This window comes from Parasteatoda tepidariorum, chromosome 1 (assembly GCF_982258835.1).
Source record: "Parasteatoda tepidariorum strain Cologne lab strain chromosome 1, Ptep-v5.0, whole genome shotgun sequence".
In the NCBI taxonomy this organism is placed as follows: domain Eukaryota; kingdom Metazoa; phylum Arthropoda; class Arachnida; order Araneae; family Theridiidae; genus Parasteatoda; species Parasteatoda tepidariorum.
This window is the reverse complement of record NC_141755.1, coordinates 133,794,134-133,815,295: the sequence shown is the minus strand read 5'-3', so window position 1 is coordinate 133,815,295 and position 21,162 is coordinate 133,794,134.

Genomic DNA, 21,162 nt, shown 5'->3' with positions numbered 1-21,162 from the left:
GATCCGAAATTGGCAGAATTTTTCTAAGTACCGAAAACGTCAGAAATTTTCTAAGTACCGAAAACTTCTGAGTCTTTTCAAAGTACCGAAAAAGGCAGAAATTTTCTAAGTACCGAAATCGGCAGAATTTTTCTAAGTACCGAAAACTTCTGAATGTTTAATAAGTATCGAAATCGTAAGTAATTTTCTAAGTACCGAAAACGTCAGAAATTTTTTTTAAGTACCGAAAACTTCTGAGTCTTTTCAAAGTACCGAAAAAGGCAGAAATTTTCTAAGTACCGAAATCGGCAGAATTTTTCTAAGTACCGAAAACTTCTGAATGTTTAATAAGTACCGAAATCGACAGAATTTTTCTAAGTACCGAAAACGTCAGATATTTTCTAAGTACCGAAAAAGTCAGAAATTTTCTAAGTACCGTAAAATTCAGAAATTTTCTAAGTACCGAAAACTTCTGAATGTTTTCTAAGTACCGAAAACGTCAGAAATTTTCTAAGTACCGAAATCGGCAGAATTTTTCTAAGTACCGAAAACTTCTGAATGTTTAATAAGTACCGAAATCGACAGAATTTTTCTAAGTACCGAAAACGTCAGATATTTTCTAAGATCCGAAATTGGCAGAATTTTTCTAAGTACCGAAAACGTCAGAAATTTTCTAAGTACCGAAAACTTCTGAGTCTTTTCAAAGTACCGAAAAAGGCAGAAATTTTCTAAGTACCGAAATCGGCAGAATTTTTCTAAGTACCGAAAACTTCTAAATGATTAATAAGTATCGAAATCGTAAGAATTTTTCTAAGTACCGAAAACGTCAGAAATTTTCTAAGTACCGAAAACTTCTGAGTCCTTTCAAAGTACCGAAAAAGGCAGAATTTTTCAAAGTACCGAAATCGTCAGAATTTTCTAAGTACCGAAAACGTCAGAAATTTTCTAAGTACCGAAAACTTCTGAGTCTTTTCAAAGTACCGAAAAAGGCAGAAATTTTCTAAGTACCGAAATCGGCAGAATTTTTCTAAGTACCGAAAACTTCTGAATGTTTAATAAGTATCGAAATCGTAAGTAATTTTCTAAGTACCGAAAACGTCAGAAATTTTTTTTAAGTACCGAAAACTTCTGTGTCTTTTCAAAGTACCGAAAAAGGCAGAAATTTTCTAAGTACCGAAATCGGCAGAATTTTTCTAAGTACCGAAAACTTCTGAATGTTTAATAAGTACCGAAATCGACAGAATTTTTCTAAGTACCGAAAACGTCAGATATTTTCTAAGTACCGAAAAAGTCAGAAATTTTCTAAGTACCGAAAAATTCAGAAATTTTCTAAGTACCGAAAACTTCTGAATGTTTTCTAAGTACCGAAAACGTCAGAAATTTTCTAAGGACCGAAAAGGTCAGATATTTTCTAAGATCCGAAATTGGCAGAATTTTTCTAAGTACCGAAAACGTCAGAAATTTTCTAAGTACCGAAAACTCCTGAGTCTTTTCAAAGTACCGAAAAAGGCAGAAATTTTCTAAGTACCGAAATCGGCAGAATTTTTCTAAGTACCGAAAACTTCTGAATGTTTAATAAGTATCGAAATCGTAAGAATTTTTCTAAGTACCGAAAACGTCAGAAATTTTCTAAGTACCGAAAAGGTCAGAAATTTTCTAAGATCCGAAATCATCAGAATTTTTCTAAGTACCGAAATCGTCAGAAATTTTCTAAGTACCGAAAACTTCTGAGTCTTTTCAAAGTACCGAAAAAGGCAGAATTTTTCAAAGTACCGAAATCGTCAGAATTTTCTAAGTACCGAAATCGGCAGAATTTTTCTAAGTACCGAAAACGTCAGAAATTTTCTAAGTACCGAAAACGTCAGATATTTTCTAAGTACCGAAAAGGTCAGAAATTTTCTAAGTACCGAAAACTTCTGAATGTTTTCTAAGTACCGAAATCGGCAGAATTTTTCTAAGTACCGAAATCGTCAGAATTTTTCTAAGTACCGAAATCATCAGAATTTTTCTAAGTACCGAAAACTTCTGAATGTTTAATAAGTATCGAAATCGTAAGAATTTTTCAAAGTACCGAAAACGTCAGAAATTTTCTAAGTACCGAAAAGGTCAGAAATTTTCTAAGATCCAAAATCATCAGAATTTTTCTAAGTACCGAAATCGTCAGAAATTTTCTAAGTACCGAAAACTTCTGAGTCTTTTCAAAGTACCGAAAAAGGCAGAATTTTTCAAAGTACCGAAAACTGCTGAATGTTTAATAAGTATCGAAATCGTAAGAATTTTTCTAAGAACCGAAAACGTCAGAATATTTCTAAGTACCGAAAACGTCAGATATTTTCTAAGTACCGAAAAGGTCAGAAATTCTCTAAGTACCGAAAAAGGCAGAAATTTTCTAAGTACCGAAAACATCTGAATGTTTTCTAAGTACCGAAATCGTCAGAATTTTCTAAGTACCGAAATCGTCAGAATTTTTTTAAGTACCGAAATCGTCAGAAATTTTCTGAGTACCGAAAACTTCTGAGTCTTTTCAAAGTACCGAAAAAGGCAGAAATTTTCTAAGTACCGAAATCAACAGAATTTTTCTAAGTACCGAAAACGTCAGAAATTTTCTAAGTACCGAAAACTTCTGAGTCTTTTCAAAGTACCAAAAAAGGTAGAAATTTTCAAAGTTCCGAAATCAACAGAATTTTTCTAAGTACCGAAATCGACAGAATTTTTCTAAGTACCGAAATCGTCAGAAATTTTCTAAGTACCGAAAACTTCTGAGTCTTTTCAAAGTACCGAAAAAGGCAGAATTTTTCAAAGTACCGAAATCGTCAGAATTTTCTAAGTACCGAAATCGGCAGAATTTTTCTAAGTACCGAAAACGTCAGAAATTTTCTAAGTACCGAAAACGTCAGATATTTTCTAAGTACCGAAAAGGTCAGAAATTTTCTAAGTACCGAAAACTTCTGAATGTTTTCTAAGTACCGAAATCGGCAGAATTTTTCTAAGTACCGAAATCGTCAGAATTTTTCTAAGTACCGAAATCATCAGAATTTTTCTAAGTACCGAAAACTTCTGAATGTTTAATAAGTATCGAAATCGTAAGAATTTTTCAAAGTACCGAAAACGTCAGAAATTTTCTAAGTACCGAAAAGGTCAGAAATTTTCTAAGATCCAAAATCATCAGAATTTTTCTAAGTACCGAAATCGTCAGAAATTTTCTAAGTACCGAAAACTTCTGAGTCTTTTCAAAGTACCGAAAAAGGCAGAATTTTTCAAAGTACCGAAAACTGCTGAATGTTTAATAAGTATCGAAATCGTAAGAATTTTTCTAAGAACCGAAAACGTCAGAATATTTCTAAGTACCGAAAACGTCAGATATTTTCTAAGTACCGAAAAGGTCAGAAATTCTCTAAGTACCGAAAAAGGCAGAAATTTTCTAAGTACCGAAAACATCTGAATGTTTTCTAAGTACCGAAATCGTCAGAATTTTCTAAGTACCGAAATCGTCAGAATTTTTTTAAGTACCGAAATCGTCAGAAATTTTCTGAGTACCGAAAACTTCTGAGTCTTTTCAAAGTACCGAAAAAGGCAGAAATTTTCTAAGTACCGAAATCAACAGAATTTTTCTAAGTACCGAAAACGTCAGAAATTTTCTAAGTACCGAAAACTTCTGAGTCTTTTCAAAGTACCAAAAAAGGTAGAAATTTTCAAAGTTCCGAAATCAACAGAATTTTTCTAAGTACCGAAATCGACAGAATTTTTCTAAGTACCGAAATCGGCAGAATTTTTCTAAGTACCGAAAACTTCTGAATGTTTAATAAGTACCGAAAACGTCAGAAATTTTCTAATGACCGAAAAGGTCAGATATTTTCTAAGATTCGAAATTGGCAGAATTTTTCTAAGTACCGAAAACGTCAGAAATTTTCTAAGTACCGAAAACTCCTGAGTCTTTTCAAAGTACCGAAAAAGGCAGAAATTTTCTAAGTACCGAAATCGACAGAATTTTTCGAAGTACTGAAATCAACACAATTTTTCTAAGTACCGAAATCGGCAGAATTTTTCTAAGTACCGAAAACTTCTGAATGTTTAATAAGTATCGAAATCGTAAGAATTTTTCTAAGTACCGAAAACGTCAGAAATTTTCTAAGTACCGAAAAGGTCAGAAATTTTCGAAGATCCGAAATCATCAGAATTTTTCTAAGTACCGAAATCGTCAGAAATTTTCTAAGTACCGAAAACTTCTGAGTCTTTTCAAAGTACCGAAAAAGGCAGAATTTTTCAAACTACCGAAATCGTCAGAATTTTCTAAGTACCGAAATCGGCAGAATTTTTCTAAGTACCGAAAACGTCAGAAATTTTCTAAGTACCGAAAACGTCAGATATTTTCTAAGTACCGAAAAGGTCAGAATTTTTCTAAGTACCGAAAAAGGCAGAAATTTTCTAAGTACCGAAAACTTCTGAATGTTTTCTAAGTACCGAAATCGGCAGAATTTTTCTAAGTACCGAAATCGTCAGAATTTTTCTAAGTACCGACATCATCAGAATTTTTCTAAGTACCGAAAACTTCTGAATGTTTAATAAGTATCGAAATCGTAAGAATTTTTCTAAGTACCGAAAACGTCAGAAATTTTCTAAGTACCGAAAAGGTCAGAAATTTTCTAAGATCCAAAATCATCAGAATTTTTCTAAGTACCGAAATCGTCAGAAATTTTCTAAGTACCGAAAACTTCTGAGTCTTTTCAAAGTACCGAAAAAGGCAGAATTTTTCAAAGTACCGAAAACTTCTGAATGTTTAATAAGTATCGAAATCGTAAGAATTTTTCTAAGTACCGAAAACGTCAGAATATTTCTAAGTACCGAAAACGTCAGATATTTTATAAGTACCGAAAAGGTCAGAAATTCTCTAAGTGCCGAAAACATCTGAATGTTTTCTAAGTACCGAAATCATTAGAATTTTCTAAGTACCGAAAACGTCAGAAATTTTCTAAGGACCGAAAAGGTCAGATATTTTCTAAGATCCGAAATTGGCAGAATTTTTCTAAGTACCGAAAACGTCAGAAATTTTCTAAGTACCGAAAACTTCTGAGTCTTTTCAAAGTACCGAAAAAGGCAGAAATTTTCTAAGTACCGAAATCGACAGAATTTTTCGAAGTACTGAAATCAACACAATTTTTCTAAGTACCGAAATCGGCAGAATTTTTCTAAGTACCGAAAACTTCTGAATGTTTAATAAGTATCGAAATCGTAAGAATTTTTCTAAGTACCGAAAACGTCAGAAATTTTCTAAGTACCGAAAAGGTCAGAAATTTTCTAAGATCCGAAATCATCAGAATTTTTCTAAGTACCGAAATCGTCAGAAATTTTCTAAGTACCGAAAACTTCTGAGTCTTTTCAAAGTACCGAAAAAGGCAGAATTTTTCAAAGTACCGAAATCGTCAGAATTTTCTAAGTACCGAAATCGGCAGAATTTTTCTAAGTACCGAAAACGTCAGATATTTTCTAAGTACCGAAAAGGCCAGAAATTTTCTAAGTACCGAAAAAGGCAGAAATTTTCTAAGTACCGAAAACTTCTGAATGTTTTCTAAGTACCGAAATCGGCAGAATTTTTCTAAGTACCGAAATCGTCAGAATTTTTCTAAGTACCGAAATCATCAGAATTTTTCTAAGTACCGAAAACTTCTGAATGTTTAATAAGTATCGAAATCGTAAGAATTTTTCTAAGTACCGAAAACGTCAGAAATTTTCTAAGTACCGAAAAGGTCAGAAATTTTCTAAGATCCAAAATCATCAGAATTTTTCTAAGTACCGAAATCGTCAGAAATTTTCTAAGTACCGAAAACTTCTGAGTCTTTTCAAAGTACCGAAAAAGGCAGAATTTTTCAAAGTACCGAAAACTTCTGAATGTTTAATAAGTATCGAAATCGTAAGAATTTTTCTAAGTCCCGAAAACGTCAGAATATTTCTAAGTACCGAAAACGTCAGATATTTTCCAAGTACCGAAAAGGTCAGAAATTCTCTAAGTACCGAAAAAGGCAGAAATTTTCTAAGTACCGAAAACATCTGAATGTTTTCTAAGTACCGAAATCGTCAGAATTTTCTAAGTATCGAAATCGTCAGAATTTTTTTAAGTACCGATATCGTCAGAAATTTTCTAAGTACCGAAAACTTCTGAATGTTTAATAAGTATCGAAATCGTAAGAATTTTTCTAAGTACCGAAAACGTCAGAAATTTTCTAAGTACCGAAAAGGTCAGAAATTTTCTAAGATCCAAAATCATCAGAATTTTTCTAAGTACCGAAATCGTCAGAAATTTTCTAAGTACCGAAAACTTCTGAGTCTTTTCAAAGTACCGAAAAAGGCAGAAATTTTCTAAGTACCGAAATCAACAGAATTTTTCTAAGTACCGAAAACGTCAGAAATTTTCTAAGTACCGAAAACTTCTGAGTCTTTTCAAAGTACCAAAAAAGGTAGAAATTTTCAAAGTTCCGAAATCAACAGAATTTTTCTAAGTACCGAAATCGACAGAATTTTTCTAAGTACCGAAATCGGCAGAATTTTTCTAAGTACCGAAAACTTCTGAATGTTTAATAAGTATCGAAATCGTAAGAATTTTTCTAAGTACCGAAAACGTCAGAAATTTTCGAAGTACCGAAAAGGTCAGAAATTTTCTAAGTACCGAAAACTTCTGAGTCTTTTCAAAGTACCGAAAAAGGTAGAATTTTTCAAAGTACCGAAAACTTCTGAATGTTTAATAAGTATCGAAATCGTAAGAATTTTTCTAAGTACCGAAAACGTCAGAATATTTCTAAGTACCGAAAACGTCAGATATTTTATAAGTACCGAAAAGGTCAGAAATTCTCTAAGTGCCGAAAAAGGCAGAAATTTTCTAAGTACCGAAAACATCTGAATGTTTTCTAAGTACCGAAATCATCAGAATTTTCTAAGTACCGAAAACGTCAGAATATTTCTAAGTACCGAAAACGTCAGATATTTTCCAAGTACCGAAAAGGTCAGAAATTCTCTAAGTACCGAAAAAGGCAGAAATTTTCTAAGTACCGAAAACATCTGAATGTTTTCTAAGTACCGAAATCGTCAGAAATTTTCTGAGTACCGAAAACTTCTGAGTCTTTTCAAAGTACCGAAAAAGGCAGAAATTTTCTAAGTACCGAAATCAACAGAATTTTTCTAAGTACCGAAAACGTCAGAAATTTTCTAAGTACCGAAAACTTCTGAGTCTTTTCAAAGTACCAAAAAAGGTAGAAATTTTCAAAGTTCCGAAATCAACAGAATTTTTCTAAGTACCGAAATCAACAGAATTTTTCTAAGTACCGAAATCGGCAGAATTTTTCTAAGTACCGAAAACTTCTGAATGTTTAATAAGTATCGAAATCGTAAGAATTTTTCTAAGTACCGAAAACGTCAGAAATTTTCTAAGTACCGAAAAGGTCAGAAATTTTCTAAGATCCAAAATCATCAGAATTTTTCTAAGTACCGAAATCGTCAGAAATTTTCTAAGTACCGAAAACATCTGAATGTTTTCTAAGTACCGAAATCATTAGAATTTTCTAAGTACCGAAATCGTCAGAATTTTTTTAAGTGCCGAAAACTTCTGAATGTTTTCTAAGTACCGAAAACGTCAGAAATTTTCTAAGGACCGAAAAGGTCAGATATTTTCTAAGATCCGAAATTGGCAGAATTTTTCTAAGTACCGAAAACGTCAGAAATTTTCTAAGTACCGAAAACTTCTGAGTCTTTTCAAAGTACCGAAAAAGGTAGAATTTTTCAAAGTACCGAAAACTTCTGAATGTTTAATAAGTATCGAAATCGTAAGAATTTTTCTAAGTACCGAAAACGTCAGAATATTTCTAAGTACCGAAAACGTCAGATATTTTATAAGTACCGAAAAGGTCAGAAATTCTCTAAGTGCCGAAAAAGGCAGAAATTTTCTAAGTACCGAAAACGTCTGAATGTTTTCTAAGTACCGAAATCATTAGAATTTTCTAAGTACCGAAATCGTCAGAATTTTTTTAAGTGCCGAAAACTTCTGAATGTTTTCTAAGTACCGAAAACGTCAGAAATTTTCTAAGGACCGAAAAGGTCAGATATTTTCTAAGATCCGAAATTGGCAGAATTTTTCTAAGTACCGAAAACGTCAGAAATTTTCTAAGTACCGAAAACTTCTGAGTCTTTTCAAAGTACCGAAAAAGGCAGAATTTTTCAAAGTACCGAAAACTTCTGAATGTTTAATAAGTATCGAAATCGTAAGAATTTTTCTAAGTACCGAAAACGTCAGAATATTTCTAAGTACCGAAAACGTCAGATATTTTATAAGTACCGAAAAGGTCAGAAATTCTCTAAGTGCCGAAAACATCTGAATGTTTTCTAAGTACCGAAATCATTAGAATTTTCTAAGTACCGAAAACGTCAGAAATTTTCTAAGGACCGAAAAGGTCAGATATTTTCTAAGATCCGAAATTGGCAGAATTTTTCTAAGTACCGAAAACGTCAGAAATTTTCTAAGTACCGAAAACTTCTGAGTCTTTTCAAAGTACCGAAAAAGGCAGAAATTTTCTAAGTACCGAAATCGACAGAATTTTTCGAAGTACTGAAATCAACACAATTTTTCTAAGTACCGAAATCGGCAGAATTTTTCTAAGTACCGAAAACTTCTGAATGTTTAATAAGTATCGAAATCGTAAGAATTTTTCTAAGTACCGAAAACGTCAGAAATTTTCTAAGTACCGAAAAGGTCAGAAATTTTCTAAGATCCGAAATCATCAGAATTTTTCTAAGTACCGAAATCGTCAGAAATTTTCTAAGTACCGAAAACTTCTGAGTCTTTTCAAAGTACCGAAAAAGGCAGAATTTTTCAAAGTACCGAAATCGTCAGAATTTTCTAAGTACCGAAATCGGCAGAATTTTTCTAAGTACCGAAAACGTCAGATATTTTCTAAGTACCGAAAAGGCCAGAAATTTTCTAAGTACCGAAAAAGGCAGAAATTTTCTAAGTACCGAAAACTTCTGAATGTTTTCTAAGTACCGAAATCGGCAGAATTTTTCTAAGTACCGAAATCGTCAGAATTTTTCTAAGTACCGAAATCATCAGAATTTTTCTAAGTACCGAAAACTTCTGAATGTTTAATAAGTATCGAAATCGTAAGAATTTTTCTAAGTACCGAAAACGTCAGAAATTTTCTAAGTACCGAAAAGGTCAGAAATTTTCTAAGATCCAAAATCATCAGAATTTTTCTAAGTACCGAAATCGTCAGAAATTTTCTAAGTACCGAAAACTTCTGAGTCTTTTCAAAGTACCGAAAAAGGCAGAATTTTTCAAAGTACCGAAAACTTCTGAATGTTTAATAAGTATCGAAATCGTAAGAATTTTTCTAAGTACCGAAAACGTCTGAATATTTCTAAGTACCGAAAACGTCAGATATTTTCCAAGTACCGAAAAGGTCAGAAATTCTCTAAGTACCGAAAAAGGCAGAAATTTTCTAAGTACCGAAAACATCTGAATGTTTTCTAAGTACCGAAATCGTCAGAATTTTCTAAGTATCGAAATCGTCAGAATTTTTTTAAGTACCGATATCGTCAGAAATTTTCTAAGTACCGAAAACTTCTGAATGTTTAATAAGTATCGAAATCGTAAGAATTTTTCTAAGTACCGAAAACGTCAGAAATTTTCTAAGTACCGAAAAGGTCAGAAATTTTCTAAGATCCAAAATCATCAGAATTTTTCTAAGTACCGAAATCGTCAGAAATTTTCTAAGTACCGAAAACTTCTGAGTCTTTTCAAAGTACCGAAAAAGGCAGAAATTTTCTAAGTACCGAAATCAACAGAATTTTTCTAAGTACCGAAAACGTCAGAAATTTTCTAAGTACCGAAAACTTCTGAGTCTTTTCAAAGTACCAAAAAAGGTAGAAATTTTCAAAGTTCCGAAATCAACAGAATTTTTCTAAGTACCGAAATCGACAGAATTTTTCTAAGTACCGAAATCGGCAGAATTTTTCTAAGTACCGAAAACTTCTGAATGTTTAATAAGTATCGAAATCGTAAGAATTTTTCTAAGTACCGAAAACGTCAGAAATTTTCTAAGTACCGAAAAGGTCAGAAATTTTCTAAGATCCAAAATCATCAGAATTTTTCTAAGTACCGAAATCGTCAGAAATTTTCTAAGTACCGAAAACTTCTGAGTCTTTTCAAAGTACCGAAAAAGGTAGAATTTTTCAAAGTACCGAAAACTTCTGAATGTTTAATAAGTATCGAAATCGTAAGAATTTTTCTAAGTACCGAAAACGTCAGAATATTTCTAAGTACCGAAAACGTCAGATATTTTATAAGTACCGAAAAGGTCAGAAATTCTCTAAGTGCCGAAAAAGGCAGAAATTTTCTAAGTACCGAAAACATCTGAATGTTTTCTAAGTACCGAAATCATCAGAATTTTCTAAGTACCGAAAACGTCAGAATATTTCTAAGTACCGAAAACGTCAGATATTTTCCAAGTACCGAAAAGGTCAGAAATTCTCTAAGTACCGAAAAAGGCAGAAATTTTCTAAGTACCGAAAACATCTGAATGTTTTCTAAGTACCGAAATCGTCAGAAATTTTCTGAGTACCGAAAACTTCTGAGTCTTTTCAAAGTACCGAAAAAGGCAGAAATTTTCTAAGTACCGAAATCAACAGAATTTTTCTAAGTACCGAAAACGTCAGAAATTTTCTAAGTACCGAAAACTTCTGAGTCTTTTCAAAGTACCAAAAAAGGTAGAAATTTTCAAAGTTCCGAAATCAACAGAATTTTTCTAAGTACCGAAATCGACAGAATTTTTCTAAGTACCGAAATCGGCAGAATTTTTCTAAGTACCGAAAACTTCTGAATGTTTAATAAGTATCGAAATCGTAAGAATTTTTCTAAGTACCGAAAACGTCAGAAATTTTCTAAGTACCGAAAAGGTCAGAAATTTTCTAAGATCCAAAATCATCAGAATTTTTCTAAGTACCGAAATCGTCAGAAATTTTCTAAGTACCGAAAACATCTGAATGTTTTCTAAGTACCGAAATCATTAGAATTTTCTAAGTACCGAAATCGTCAGAATTTTTTTAAGTGCCGAAAACTTCTGAATGTTTTCTAAGTACCGAAAACGTCAGAAATTTTCTAAGGACCGAAAAGGTCAGATATTTTCTAAGATCCGAAATTGGCAGAATTTTTCTAAGTACCGAAAACGTCAGAAATTTTCTAAGTACCGAAAACTTCTGAGTCTTTTCAAAGTACCGAAAAAGGTAGAATTTTTCAAAGTACCGAAAACTTCTGAATGTTTAATAAGTATCGAAATCGTAAGAATTTTTCTAAGTACCGAAAACGTCAGAATATTTCTAAGTACCGAAAACGTCAGATATTTTATAAGTACCGAAAAGGTCAGAAATTCTCTAAGTGCCGAAAAAGGCAGAAATTTTCTAAGTACCGAAAACATCTGAATGTTTTCTAAGTACCGAAATCATTAGAATTTTCTAAGTACCGAAATCGTCAGAATTTTTTTAAGTGCCGAAAACTTCTGAATGTTTTCTAAGTACCGAAAACGTCAGAAATTTTCTAAGGACCGAAAAGGTCAGATATTTTCTAAGATCCGAAATTGGCAGAATTTTTCTAAGTACCGAAAACGTCAGAAATTTTCTAAGTACCGAAAACTTCTGAGTCTTTTCAAAGTACCGAAAAAGGCAGAAATTTTCTAAGTACCGAAATCGACAGAATTTTTCGAAGTACTGAAATCAACACAATTTTTCTAAGTACCGAAATCGGCAGAATTTTTCTAAGTACCGAAAACTTCTGAATGTTTAATAAGTATCGAAATCGTAAGAATTTTTCTAAGTACCGAAAACGTCAGAAATTTTCTAAGTACCGAAAACTTCTGAGTCTTTTCAAAGTACCGAAAAAGGCAGAATTTTTCAAAGTACCGAAATCGTCAGAATTTTCTAAGTACCGAAATCGGCAGAATTTTTCTAAGTACCGAAAACGTCAGATATTTTCTAAGTACCGAAAAGGCCAGAAATTTTCTAAGTACCGAAAAAGGCAGAAATTTTCTAAGTACCGAAAACTTCTGAATGTTTTCTAAGTACCGAAATCGGCAGAATTTTTCTAAGTACCGAAATCGTCAGAATTTTTCTAAGTACCGAAATCATCAGAATTTTTCTAAGTACCGAAAACTTCTGAATGTTTAATAAGTATCGAAATCGTAAGAATTTTTCTAAGTACCGAAAACGTCAGAAATTTTCTAAGTACCGAAAAGGTCAGAAATTTTCTAAGATCCAAAATCATCAGAATTTTTCTAAGTACCGAAATCGTCAGAAATTTTCTAAGTACCGAACACTTCTGAGTCTTTTCAAAGTACCGAAAAAGGCAGAATTTTTCAAAGTACCGAAAACTTCTGAATGTTTAATAAGTATCGAAATCGTAAGAATTTTTCTAAGTACCGAAAACGTCAGAATATTTCTAAGTACCGAAAACGTCAGATATTTTCCAAGTACCGAAAAGGTCAGAAATTCTCTAAGTACCGAAAAAGGCAGAAATTTTCTAAGTACCGAAAACATCTGAATGTTTTCTAAGTACCGAAATCGTCAGAATTTTCTAAGTACCGAAATCGTCAGAATTTTTTTAAGTACCGAAATCGTCAGAAATTTTCTGAGTACCGAAAACTTCTGAGTCTTTTCAAAGTACCGAAAAAGGCAGAAATTTTCTAAGTACCGAAATCAACAGAATTTTTCTAAGTACCGAAAACGTCAGAAATGTTCTAAGTACAGAAAACTTCTGAGTCTTTTCAAAGTACCAAAAAAGGTAGAAATTTTCAAAGTTCCGAAATCAACAGAATTTTTCTAAGTACCGAAATCGGCAGAATTTTTCTAAGTACCGAAAACTTCTGAATGTTTAATAAGTATCGAAATCGTAAGAATTTTTCTAAGTACCGAAAACGTCAGAAATTTTCAAAGTACCGAAAAGGTCAGAAATTTTCTAAGATCCAAAATCATCAGAATTTTTCTAAGTACCGAAATCGTCAGAAATTTTCTAAGTACCGAAAACTTCTGAGTCTTTTCAAAGTACCGAAAAAGGTAGAATTTTTCAAAGTACCGAAAACATCTGAATGTTTTCTAAGTACCGAAATCATCAGAATTTTCTAAGTTCCGAAATCGTCAGAATTTTTTTAAGTGCTGAAATCGTCAGAAATTTTCTGAGTACCGAAAACTTCTGAGTCTTTTCAAAGTACCGAAAAAGGCAGAAATTTTCTAAGTACCGAAATCAACAGAATTTTTCTAAGTACCGAAATCGTCAGAATTTTTCTAAGTACCGAAATCATCAGAATTTTTCTAAGTACCGAAAACTTCTGAATGTTTAATAAGTATCGAAATCGTAAGAATTTTTCTAAGTACCGAAAACGTCAGAAATTTTCTAAGTACCGAAAAGGTCAGAAATTTTCTAAGATCCAAAATCATCAGAATTTTTCTAAGTACCGAAATCGTCAGAAATTTTCTAAGTACCGAACACTTCTGAGTCGTTTCAAAGTACCGAAAAAGGCAGAATTTTTCAAAGTACCGAAAACTTCTGAATGTTTAATAAGTATCGAAATCGTAAGAATTTTTCTAAGTACCGAAAACGTCAGAATATTTCTAAGTACCGAAAACGTCAGATATTTTCCAAGTACCGAAAAGGTCAGAAATTCTCTAAGTACCGAAAAAGGCAGAAATTTTCTAAGTACCGAAAACATCTGAATGTTTTCTAAGTACCGAAATCGTCAGAATTTTCTAAGTACCGAAATCGTCAGAATTTTTTTAAGTACCGAAATCGTCAGAAATTTTCTGAGTACCGAAAACTTCTGAGTCTTTTCAAAGTACCGAAAAAGGCAGAAATTTTCTAAGTACCGAAATCAACAGAATTTTTCTAAGTACCGAAAACGTCAGAAATGTTCTAAGTACAGAAAACTTCTGAGTCTTTTCAAAGTACCAAAAAAGGTAGAAATTTTCAAAGTTCCGAAATCAACAGAATTTTTCTAAGTACCGAAATCGGCAGAATTTTTCTAAGTACCGAAAACTTCTGAATGTTTAATAAGTATCGAAATCGTAAGAATTTTTCTAAGTACCGAAAACGTCAGAAATTTTCAAAGTACCGAAAAGGTCAGAAATTTTCTAAGATCCAAAATCATCAGAATTTTTCTAAGTACCGAAATCGTCAGAAATTTTCTAAGTACCGAAAACTTCTGAGTCTTTTCAAAGTACCGAAAAAGGTAGAATTTTTCAAAGTACCGAAAACATCTGAATGTTTTCTAAGTACCGAAATCATCAGAATTTTCTAAGTTCCGAAATCGTCAGAATTTTTTTAAGTGCTGAAATCGTCAGAAATTTTCTGAGTACCGAAAACTTCTGAGTCTTTTCAAAGTACCGAAAAAGGCAGAAATTTTCTAAGTACCGAAATCAACAGAATTTTTCTAAGTACCGAAATCGACAGAATTTTTCGAAGTACTGAAATCAACACAATTTTTCTAAGTACCGAAATCGGCAGAATTTTTCTAAGTACCGAAAACTTCTGAATGTTTAATAAATATCGAAATCGTAAGAATTTTTCTAAGTACCGAAAACGTCAGAAATTTTCTAAGTACCGAAAACTTCTGAGTCTTTTCAAAGTACCGAAAAAGGCAGAAATTTTCTATGTACCGAAAACGTCAGATATTTTCTAAGTACCGAAAAAGGCAGAAATTTTCTAAGTACCGAAAACTTCTGAATGTTTTCTAAGAACCGAAAACGTCAGAAATTTTCTAAGGACCGAAAAGGTCAGAAATTTTCTAAGGTCCGAAATTGGCAGATTTTTTCTAAGTACCGAAAACGTCAGAAATTTCAGAAAAAACGTCAGTAAAGCTGCGTGGCAAGGAAGATTTGTAGTCCCAGATACCCTGGGTTCGAAACCCTGCGAGGGTCGACTTTCAAATTTTTTTAGTATTTTGTTTTAATTATTTTTCGATATTTTAACGTGAATAAAGTGCTCTGTATATAAAAATATCTCTTTTTTTGTTGGGAAATTGCGAATAATAGCTAATAAACGGAAAAATTTCGGATACTTTTTATTTATTTATTTAACTTTATGTTATTTATTTATTTCCCTTTATGTTATTTTTTTTAACTTCTTTTTCAATATTTTAAAGTGAATAAAGTGTTCCATATGTAAAAATAATTATTTTTCTTTGTTAAAGAGCGAATAATGGATGAAAAAGAGACAAAAGTCGTATCAGGATGCACGCACACATCACACCCCGTAACTCCCTATAATATTAATCTATAAATCTTAAATTCGGCCCGAAATTAGAGTTTAATGTAACGGACAATTGTACTAAAGACATTGTTTATAGACCTATTAGAGGGAACGCAATAGGCCATAATACGTTTTGTTGACTTACCGGGAGGAGGTGTTTTAAGCTAAATATCCGCGGGCCTGGCATGTGAAGTGTAGCGCAGTTGGTAAAGCTGCGTGGCAAGGAAGATTTGTAGTCCCGGATACCCTGGGTTCGAAACCCTGCGAGGGTCGACTTTCAAATTTTTTTAGTATTTTGTTTTAATATATTTTTCGATATTTTAACGTGAATAAAGTGTTCTGTATATAAAAATATCTCTTTTTTTGTTGGGAAATAGCGAATAATAGCTAATAAACGGAAAAATTTCGGATACTTTTTATTTATTTATTTAACTTTATGTTATTTATTTATTTCCCTTTATGTTATTTTTTTTAACTTCTTTTTCAATATTTTAAAGTGAATAAAGTGTTCCATATGTAAAAATAATTATTTTTCTTTGTTAAAGAGCGAATAATGGATGAAAAAGAGACAAAAGTCGTATCAGGATGCACGCACACATCACACCCCGTAACTCCCTATAATATTAATCTATAAATCTTAAATTCGGCCCGAAATTAGAGTTTAATGTAACGGACAATTGTACTAAAGACATTGTTTATAGACCTATTAGAGGGAACGCAATAGGCCATAATACGTTTTGTTGACTTACCGGGAGGAGGTGTTTTAAGCTAAATATCCGCGGGCCTGGCATGTGAAGTGTAGCGCAGTTGGTAAAGCTGCGTGGCAAGGAAGATTTGTAGTCCCGGATACCCTGGGTTCGAAACCCTGCGAGGGTCGACTTTCAAATTTTTTTAGTATTTTGTTTTAATATATTTTTCGATATTTTAACGTGAATAAAGTGTTCTGTATATAAAAATATCTCTTTTTTTGTTGGGAAATAGCGAATAATAGCTAATAAACGGAAAAATTTCGGATACTTTTTATTTATTTATTTAACTTTACGTTATTTATTTATTTCCTTTAATGTTATTTTTTTTAACTTCTTTTTCAATATTTTAACGTGAATAAAGTGTTCCATACGTAAAAATAATTATTTTTCTTTGTTAAAGAGCGAATAATGGATGAAAAAGAGACAAAAGTCGTATCAGGATGCACGCACACATCACACCCCGTAACTCCCTATAATATTAATCTATAAATCTTAAATTCGGCCCGAAATTAGAGTTTAATGTAACGGACAATTGTACTAAAGAAATTGTTTATAGACCTATTAGAGGGAACGCAATAGGCCAAAATACGTTTTGTTGACTAACCGGGAGGAGGTGTTTTAAGCTAAATATCCGCGGGCCTGGCATGTGAAGTGTAGCGCAGTTGGTAAAGCTGCGTGGCAAGGAAGATTTGTAGTCCCGGATACCCTGGGTTCGAAACCCTGCGAGGGTCGACTTTCAAATTTTTCTTATATTTTGTTTTAATATATTTTTCGATATTTTAACGTGAATAATGTGTTCTGTACATAAAAATATCTTTTTTTTGTTGGGAAATAGCGAATAATAGCTAATAAACGAAAACATTTCGGATACTTTTTACTTATTAATTTATTTTATTTTATGTTATATTTTTAACTTCTTTTTCATTATTTTAACGTGAATAAAGTGTTCTATGCGTAAAAAGAATTATTTTCCCTTGTTAAAGATGGAATAATGGCTGAAAAAGAGACAAAAGTCGTATCATGAGATACGCACACATCACATCCCTTAACTCCCTATAATATTAACTTATAAATTTTAAATTTAGCCCGAAATTAGAGCTTAATGTAACGAACAATTGTACGAAAGGAGTATTCTATAGACCTAGTGGGAACACAATGTTCCAAAATAAGTTTTGTTGTAATTAGAGTTTAATGCAGGGCTCGAAGAAAGTCAGAAATTTTAGCTGTCCCCGAGGACGGCTTGTTCAACAATGTACCCGTCCTCCTTTGAAACTAACCCGTAGCTTATAATTAAATAAAAATATTATTTTCTCTTATTTATTACAACCATTAATATAAATTGCACAATGAATTAGTAGTTACTAGGATTACAAATACTGGGTTACTAATAGTAAAACCTAGTAATTCTTATATGAAATAATTTCTTTCTCTTATGAAATAATTTAAATGACAAAGGTCAAGTTATCTGGAATGTCAATTTATCCGAGGGTACAGTAAAACTTGTGTAAGTTGACCACTTGTGGTGCATTGTTTTAGCAGTCAACTTAGACAAGTGGGCAAATTATAGAGGGGTTGGGTCATTGTTTACTTTTTCTTTTCCTATATCATGTTGCTATATATTAAATTTTTTTTAACTTGACTTTAAAATTTTATTCAGAAAATATGCAAATGAATATGTTAAGAAATGTGTTTAAACCTGAATGAACTTCAATTTGATACATATAATTCTAATATTTAACTAATTTTTTTTTTAAAAATTATTTGGTTAGTTATGCATGTGAAGTGTTTAATAAATATAATTTCTTAAAATATCAGAACACGAAAACATTTAATTTGAAATCCTTCACAAAATAAAATTATTTGGACACTTTAAAATTTATTTACTACACTTAAAGATCAAAGATTCAGAGTATTCATTTATTCAAATGCTCACTATTGCAACAGGAAGAGCAACTTTTCAACTAACACACCTGTTTTCAATGAACGGATGAAAGAAATTGTAAAAAGCTGACTCCTTACAGTTTCCCCTGGTGGTCAACTCAAAAAAGAGTTTAGATTAGCTTTTTACACTATTTCACCAAACAAGTGAAATTTTAACATACATTGCTAAAATGACAGAACATTTTCTGAATTTTTTTTCTGGTCAACTTATGAGGTTTTTAGAATAGAATTTCATAATACTCCTAGACAAAATTGACTTATTTCAGTGGTCAACATACAAGATAGACAGGTGGTCAAGTTATAAAGGTTTTGCTTCTTTACATTATATAGGAAAAATTCCGTTCTTGATAATTGAGGTCAACTTATGCAGGTGCCCTACTTACAAGGGTGGTCAACTTGGCAGGTTTCACTGTATTTCGTTTTTTAAATGAAACAAATATGACCTTTGCCAGTTCCACAATCAAGCCAATAATCTACAGATGTTTCTGCACAGATCTCTGAAAGGGGTTTTCCATTTAGGTGGATGTTCATAATTGCGTTTAACGCTTCTTGTTTAAGACCAGTACGTAATGTGTTTTTTTGTAAGCTCATTGCTGAAAAGCCTCTTTCAACCACTGCAGTACTCCCAGACAGAAAAAACATCAATTCCACCAAGCGCAGTATGTTGCTGTATTTCTAGATTAGAGGGTCATTTTAGAAGTGAGGCGCAGGACTCTTGTCAGATAACAAAAATTGAAAATGTATCACGAATATTAACGGGAAAATGACCGTCCGCGCGGATGCCGGATTCGAGATATTTGTTGTCCGCAGGGAATTTTTGACCGCCGAGGACGGGCGGACGGGTGGTTTTTCGAGCCCTGGTCTCCCGTAAGGAAAACATATTTTCATTTGTTACCACTGCCGATAAACGCCCGACATCGAGCTTTTTGGATCTCATCCCGTGACTTAGCCAAAGATAAACAACGAGCATAGATTCAGCTGATTTGAGACGATTATCGATCATATTTCCAACAGAATCTATATAAATCTGTTCTCCCTCTTGATAACTAAAATCAGCCAAAAGGATCCCAGCGCGTGAAGGTTTCCAAATACATTGCAGGTCCCAGTAGTTCAGTCCAACCTTGGAAGTGACCCCCTTGAACCATAAATCGTATGACACGAAAAACCGGTCATTAGATTACGGAGTGTTTTTGTCCATTACACAGCTGTAAAATGTGCATTTAAACGAAATTAAGCTTAAAGTAAAGATAATGGTTGAAAACCTCGAATAGGGTAAAAATTAGCTGCCATATAAAGTTTAATTCATTTACTTATGAAATAATAAAACTTTTTTACTCTTTTAAAGTCACGACACAATGATCGCCTGCTAAATTTTACTTATATTTCTAGATTTCTGATCTAAAAAGGTGGATAACTATTTTGTTTGCTTTATTCAATATATATTTATTATTTTTGAATGTAATTTTTTTTACAAAATTCATATATTAAAAACAAAAAACAATTGGCTGTTTTTTTATTTTTGAATTACTTGAGAAAACTTATTTGTAACTTAGAAATTTAATTTTTTTAATGTCTTTTACTAAATTTCTTTTATTTTGTAACCAATATTTTAAGTTTTTATTACATTTAATCTTAATAATATGAACAAGATTACATTATAATTCTTGTTGGAAAAAAAAAAGATTAATAAGGATAAATTGAAAAGAGATATTTACCACTGAACAAGAAGATCATGCCATTTAAAATATGAACTTTGATGGTAATACACATTATTTGTTTTCACAAGAATTATAATGAAATTTTGCTTAAATTTTCATAATTAAATTTTAAGAAAATAACTCAAAATATTTCTTACAAAATAAAAAAATTTCAGTTAAATAAAAAAAAAATTTACATTACTAATTTTTTTATAATCATATTTTAATTAAAAAATAAAAGTAAAATGTAGCTTAATTGTTTTTTGTTTGAAAATTTTAAACTTTGTTAAACAATTAATTTAAATTAAAAAATAATAATTTAAATATTGAATAAAACATACTAAATAATTATCAGTATTTTCATATCAGGAATCAAGAAATATAAATGAATATCTCAGTTAGAAGGCTTAATTGTTGCACCATAAAGTCACGAAAGATAAAAAGTTTTACTGTTTCACAAGTGAATGAATTAAAACTTAAAGCAAACATATTTTACTCTGGGAGCAGCAGTATTTGCAAATTCTTAACCTCTCCAAGGTTTTCAACCATGCTCATTAATTTAAGCGAAATATCTCTTTAATGCAGACACAAACTTCACTTGCATTAAAACACACTTAATGACTAGACTAGGGCTGCACAACCCGCATTTAATCTGAAAAAATATTTCTTTTCTTCAATGTTTATTTATTTTGATAAATCTATTGTTCATATAATAAAAACAGCAAATTTTTTTTTCTTAAAAAAAAAAAAAAAAAAAAAGTATAAGTCTTTTTTATTTTGAATGCATTCTTTTTATTTTGAATAATGGAACATTATTAAGTTATTAATATTACTAAGTTTATTGATGAAAAAATGGAACGCTAATGTTTAAATAAACATTATAACATTTGTCATTAACATGTCTAAATACATGTACGGCCCTTCGTTAGCCAACCTGCTGTGCAAGTGGCCCTTCACTCAAAAAGGTTGTGCACCCCTAGACTAGACGATCGAATATTGATTCACGTTTGAGACCTATTATTTCATTTTTTTTCTTTAAATATTTTCCTTTTTTTTTAAAGAAATGGACATATTTTTTTTAATGAACTCTACTGTTTACAAATATTATTAAAAATTATTTTATTTCATTTGCTGTATTTTTTTAATAATACTTCATATTGCTTGGTATTTAAATTACATAAAAAAAACAACCACTTCAGAATATAATAGTTATTAAAAAAATATTTAAAAATTAGTGCTTATAATAATAAATAAAATTTAGATATTAAAAGGATACAACCATAATATACTTTGACGTCTGCTTTTTCGACATTTAAAATATAAAGTGTTCTTCAGAAATCTTTATATTCAATCTACAAAATCATGATATAAATGTTCATACATATCGAATTAAAATATAAACAACAGTTCCTCATTTATTATCACCAATCTATTGAACACTAATGTGCATATATATTATTAAAAAAAATAATAAAATTTCTTTTTTGCCTCGACAACAAGTAAATGTTAACTGAAATACCAAGCA